Source organism: Elgaria multicarinata, chromosome 1 (assembly GCF_023053635.1).
Source record: "Elgaria multicarinata webbii isolate HBS135686 ecotype San Diego chromosome 1, rElgMul1.1.pri, whole genome shotgun sequence".
Lineage (NCBI taxonomy): Eukaryota > Metazoa > Chordata > Lepidosauria > Squamata > Anguidae > Elgaria > Elgaria multicarinata.
The window spans coordinates 145,256,711-145,263,427 of NC_086171.1; positions in this window are offsets into that span (position 1 = coordinate 145,256,711).

The window sequence follows — 6,717 nt, forward strand, 5'->3', positions numbered from 1 at the left end:
CATCGGTGGTTACCTTAGAAACGTCTTCCTTCCTGGATGTTAAACTACAGTGGTTCAGGCAGCTAAAAAGCCCAGGAGGGCCTTGATTAAACAGGAAAGAGTAGACAGTTTAATGGTTGGTTTTGCAGTTCTGTTCCTCCATGGTTTACAGTAGTTGTGGGCATTGCAAAAAATCGTAATGAATGTTTATTTTACAACTAATGTTCCTGTTGTTGTCTCAGCCCATTACTAAGGGGTGGGGTGGGGACACAGAATCTGTAGTTTACTGTTTATTGGTGCAACATCTCAGAGCCATGTGATTGACAGGCAAAGGTTATGCTGTGGAGAAACAGGCACAAATGCCTTGTTCTTTGAATAACTGTCCACTTCAGATATTCTAATAACACACAGCTGGAGCAAAGGAGCTGAAGCATGCAGTGCACAGGACCCGTGTTGTTCCAGCAGTGGATAGACTGGTATAGACATCTTATGTGGCCTGCTCATAGCCCTGCCCAGACCCAACTACAACAGTTAACTCAGTCCACCAGGATTCCTGCCCTGCTCTTGAGTAGCTCTCCTACTTCTGAGAAGTCCAGTTTCTTTGGACCCTCCAATGTTTGCTTTACTGACTAGAGACTGCCTATGCCTGCATCTTTTGGCAGGTATGCTCCCTAGGTCTGGGTGGTCACTTGGCCTTCTTCTCTGACTCCAGAGATGAGGTTAGGTAAGCAGGAACCTTGTCCATGGATTCCTCAAGGATCCCTGTTGCCAAAGGGCCTGGTGTGGCTGAACCTTAAATATTGATTTGAAATAACCAGCCAAAGTGTTGGCAGAAGGCCTCTACTCCCATTAAAAATCCACCTGAGACAATGAGACCCTTCAGGTGTACCTTTTGGAAAGTGACATGACTGGGATGTATTTTGGCAAGCGCTTACCAATTCTATGCTCTCACTTGATCCTTCTTTGGGAGCCCTCCTACTTCTGATATAATTGGATCGCTGAGGTCAAATCTCTAGGGGGGGGGAAAAGAAAGAAATTCCATAAATAACTGGAGCAACACATTCATATCACAAGGCATGGAAGTTTAAAACAGAGATAAGAAAAGCAGCTGCTCCTAGATCCCATCTGAAAAGGACTGAGAAGATTCATTGTCTGTGCTTGTAAATTGTAAACGGTACTGATAAGGTCTGTGAGAGTTTCTGCTGTCAACCTGAGCATGATAACAGAAATGGAGAGCAAAAAAGGAGAGCTGGGGGGGGGGGGGGAAGACCAGTGGCCAACCATGAAGGCTTGCCTTCTCAAACCAAAACATAATATTCATTCATTTGTTTAAATAAATGCATAACAAAGCATTTTTACCTGCTCTTCAGTGTAAAAAAAAGGCTCCCAGAAAAAAGGCTCCCAATTAATTAATTAATCAATTGATTTATTAAATCAATTAATAAAACACCACAAGACAACCCCTGGCAATGAGTTTGCGATCTAGATAACATGACACAAAAAGAAAAAGGGATGAAAAAGTGTGTGTGTGTGTGTGTGTGTGTGTGTGTGTGTGTGTTGCGGTGGGTGGGGGAGCGAACTCATACAGCCAACCAAAACTCTGCCAAAGGCCACCTGAGGAGTTGCTGGACATGGTGCAAGTGCTGCTCTGCTGGGAGGACATCTGCCCATTACGCCCGTGGAAAGTTCTGTAGTTGTAGAAGTAGTGCTGGCAGAATTCTTGCTAGTGGTAGGGCTGAAATGGGGTCTTTGTGGGATGTGTTGGGACAGTCTATAGGCTGATCATCTGGAAAGGAGGACAGGGCTCCTGTATCTTTAACAGTTGTATGGAAAAGGGAATTTCAGCAGGAGCAATTTGTGTGCATGCAGCACCTGGTGAAACTCCCTCTCCATCACAACAGTTAAAGCTGCAGCTGCTATACTAGAGTGACCAGATGCAAAAGAGGGCAGGGCTCCTGCAGCTTTAACTTACAGTGGCATTCCACTACCTGGCATGCATAACATTCCTGAAGTTATGCATGCCATGCTCCTGTTTATTCTGGACCAGCTCTACTGGATTGACAGCAGCCTGTTTTCCATCAGAATAGAGCTAGAATAGAGGAGAGAGATCTGCCTAGCACGAGAGTTATATTCTTCCTATCTTTTGTGTTCATAAAGAGCTTATTCCCTGGATATGGAAAAATAGCTTCAAAGGGTCTATAGAGAAATGTGGCCTGAGCATGTTTTACAATAACCAGGGACCAGGGACTTTAACAACTGGAACATTTATTTATGTTTTGGAGATCTCTTACCCTACAGAAACAGCTTAGAGCCAGTTTTGCAACATGAACAGAATGAATAGTTGGGCTAGAGAGGGGTTTGGGCTGTGAAATGGTTGAAGGGGAAGTGCATTGAAGGTGCAGAGGCTCTCTATGGGAATAGGATGCAGGGCTGGTAGATCTACTGCCTGCTGTAGGAATACGTCTTTGGCCTAGAGGTTCGGCTATTGAGCAATATAGAAATAAACCACTGCAATAAAATGTGGAGGTGATAGAATGGACTGAGCCTTCCATCAGCAAGTAGGCAACCTCGTTTTGGAATGCTTCCCTGCTTCAATCACATCTACAAATAGAAAACCAGCACAGCAGGCAAAGGGCTGGGCTAGAACCGGTCTCCTTTGTCTGCTATTTTTCTATTCCTTGGGAGCTTTTTTATGTAGGGAAAGTGTTAGAACTGTGATGTCCAAACTGTAGCAAAACATGGGATAACCATTCTCTCACCTCAGCATTTCAGCACCGCTTACCACTGCATATGTACACCCAGCCTTGGTCTTAATACATTCTGCTTGAATATTGTTTTTTTAAAAAGAAGAAGAGCAAAGGCATGATAATTCTCCATGCTTTCATCCAAAGGTGCTCTGTGCTCTCATCACTTCAGAACCTCTGGGCTTCTTACCAGTTGGGGAAGTGTGGAATGACTAATCTTATTTTCCTAAAAAATATATCCCAGCAAAGTCATTTACAGATATTGCAAGTACTCTCCTTATATCAGCCATAGCCAGCATAGCCAATGGTGAAGGATCATGGGAGTTGTAGATCAAAATATCTGGAGAACCACAAGTTCTGGAGATATATATCAGTAACTCTCCAGCACTATTCAATCACAAGTCCATCTTCCAACTTATCACATGTGGTTACAACAACTTTGCTAACCCACTCCCTCTCTGCTGGTGAATGACAGATTTTGTGAATGGCCCAATGTACCCAACTGGCTTTAGTAATTTAAAAATTAGCTTGGTTAATGTGGAAGGTGAATTTTGTAGTGGCACTGCTATTTCTTCCCTTGTGCTTATCTTTCCCCAGAGAGAGGACGTTTGACATAAACCTGGAAGGCACTTCAAAGCTGCACTGTGTAAACATGAATCCATTTTTTTTTCTATTTTAGAAATAGGTAAATGTAGCAGTTGAAAGGTGAAGGGTACTGGAGCTCTTGTTTATTTCACCAAGAGTCAAAAGATGGGAAACATCTGCCACTTACACACCATGTAAGTCTTGAAAACAAAGAAGACTCAACTTTAGTCTGGCTGAGTAAGCACTGGGGTAAAAGCTAACGACAGGCTGCTTATTTAAAAGGATCGTAATACAGAACAGTCATGTAGAAAGGCAATGAGGATCCAAGCATGGGAATAGACAGGAGGAGGACGGGATTCTGTGTTGTGATTTCTTGTTGGGGTCAAAGCTGATCTGATGTTTTCCACTGAATATTGGGGGATGTATTTCCTCACTGAAATCCAAGTACCACATTAGGCCCTAATAAGTCCAAACTAATGAGGGGCGGGGGGCGGGGAATCCTAAATACCATTATTACATCTTGTGTGTCTCATAGTCACTATGAGGCTGATTTCAATATCCGACACCAAATTTGATGCATGGAAGATTTTGTTCCAGGTGTGTGTGTGTGTGTTTTGAAGAAAGGGGAAAGAGAGGGAGAGGTTCAGTGCTCTGTGAATCTCAAGCAGGAGTAGCAGCCGTGCTGTCCATTTTTAGGCATCTGCTCACTTCCAGTATGCTCTGCTTGGCTGTTTGTAAATAAGTACACCACTGTTCTTTCTCATCAAAGGATACTAAACAAATCCCTGTAGCTAGGGAAACTAGGAAGCTAAACCCTGTAGTGCTACTGCTGGACATTTCACCATTTGTCGAAGTAGTGGCATACAATAATATTATGCTTCAATGTTCTATTGAGAGAATGGACTTTTAAAAACTCATGTCTGAAATCAGCCTCAAAGCTAAAACAATGATATCCTTAGCTTTGGGGAATGTAATCTTGCAGGCAAGCTCACTTGTCTGGTGCTCCAAGCAATTTATATACTCAACATTTGGATTTCAAACAGGAAATTAAGGACTATAGCAAAGCAACCTTTGGCCTTTAATACACATTTAAATAAAATCATCAAATGAAACACACACTTTGTCTGGCATTATGGGGAATGATAATTATCGTAAGTAAAATGGATTTCTTCTGCATGGTTTGCTCAAAAGCACAGAAATTCTTTATCAATTCCTTATTGATTTCTCACTGATATATTTGCAAGCAATATGATTGTTTAGTTATAGAAATGTTACAAGCATACAAAATTAATTGAGATTCTTAATTAGATACAAAGTGGAAGGTCTCTAGCCTAAATTCAGTGTAGTTATTACCGGTTATGTGAAAGAAAATGTACAATCATCAGGGATGGGGAAGAACTTTGTTCAGTTCTCATTTTAAAGTGAACCTTCCTAAGTTTACAATGAACCAGGACTCAACTGACCTTTGAAATGTGCACTTCTCCAAATGTTTAAGTTGAGTTCTCCAATCTAAAATATATACAAAAATGCATATAGTAGGGGAAAGTGCACACAAAAATGAGTGTATTAGTAAAATAATGTTCAAAATGCATTATTTTAGGGAAATGCTTGCAAAATGTGTATACTGGGCAAACCTGCATACAAAGTTGCATGCTTAAGGAGAAAAGTACACAAAATATTCATGAAAACTTGGGGAAGAACTAAACTGAAGATTGGAAAAATGGTGGTTATATTGGACAAACAATCAAGACAGAGCATGTCCTAGGAATATGGTCCATCAAAGTGTACATCTAGATGCAGAATGGCTGTACCAAACTGGTACGTCAACCACAGAAAAACTCATAGGAATTTTACCCTTCGTTAAGAATTCAGAAAGAAGTAGGTATCAGACACATTTCTAGTTGCACCACCATATTTTATTAATTGGCTTTGTGCTATCTATCTGTCTATTTAAGAAAGGTAACAGAAATCATACACTTCCACTCACACAAGACGGGGTATCTGATTTTCATCAAGTTCTCTGCACCTCCACCCTGGGCTGTATGAAATGTCATTTTAGAGGAATGGCTGTTGTGGGGGGAGGGGGAGAGAGAATGACCAAGGGTTGCAGCAGGAAGGAGGTGGTGGTGAAGCCTCGTTTTCCAGGAACAGAACTCCATTTACAGTTGTTAGGATCCAAACGAGATACTCAGACAAAATTCAGTCAATTCACAATGAAAAATGGCCAGAACCCAGCAAATCCTGCTACTGTGAAATACCAAATGGTTTGAATGGGGTTTATGCTTGCGGATTGAATCCCAGCTAAATAATACTACTTTGATGGGCTTTTGGCAATGTAAGAATGCAAACTATAGTAAAGTCTGCTAGATAATTCAGCAATATAGCAAAGCAAATAAATATGCATAGGATTGGGTTGTATTCTCCAATCCTGATGCACATCTATACTAGGGCCTTTTGGGGAAGGAACAGCTTAGGAGCACAAGCTGTATTTGCAAGTCTCTCAACTTAATTTTAGCAGAATTTAGAAGTGTTCTTCTAAACAAGAAAAACATCATTTTTAAATTCAAATGTTTACAATGTAGTTAAAAGCAGTTGATAGTTCATATACTAAAAATCTTTACATTCTACAGAGTTTTGACTCAGAGCAAACCAGATATGCTTTGAATTGTGTAGATACAATGAACATGTATGTTTTTTGTTATATTTTTTGTTATCTGTTTTATTTTATTTCCCCTCCATAATATGGTCTTCCGACAGCTAACAATAAAATCCAGATTAAAAGCAAAATCTTAATTAAAACATTCCATAAAAACCAATAAATTAAAAACACAAGAATAAAAGAAATAAACAGCACAGAACAATTAAAAACCCCAACAACAACAGACCAGCCTATGTGCCAAGGGCCCACCTGAATATAAACATCTTTGCCTGCAACAGAGAGGGATCAATGTAGCCTCCCTGGCCAGGGCGTTCCAGAACCTGGGATCAGCCACTGAGAAGACCCCCTCTTGTGTCTCCAGTATGGATGTCCGTCGCAGGAAAATCTGGTCTTTTTTCTCCTTCTTTTTCTCTCTCAACAGAGTTCCCAGGTGTGTATGGCTCAATTTGCATTTGTGAGCCAAGTTGCGGGCTTTGACCCAAACTCCAAGAACTTATTTTGTGAATTTTTTTACGGGCCCACAATTTGCGCAAATTCCCTAGCAATTTGTGAAACTTACTCAGGAGCGTGTGCATATTACTGAGAAATGTGCACAAACTGGAGAAGCTGTGGACAACTGCACAAAATGCCCTGAAAATCCATGGACTGGCCAACAGCTACAGACTGTGTCAGGAATTGCAGCAGGAATGAAGTCTGGGGAGCTGAACCTAGAAAAAAACCCATTGAACTCCAGCCCCTAGACAGATTTTT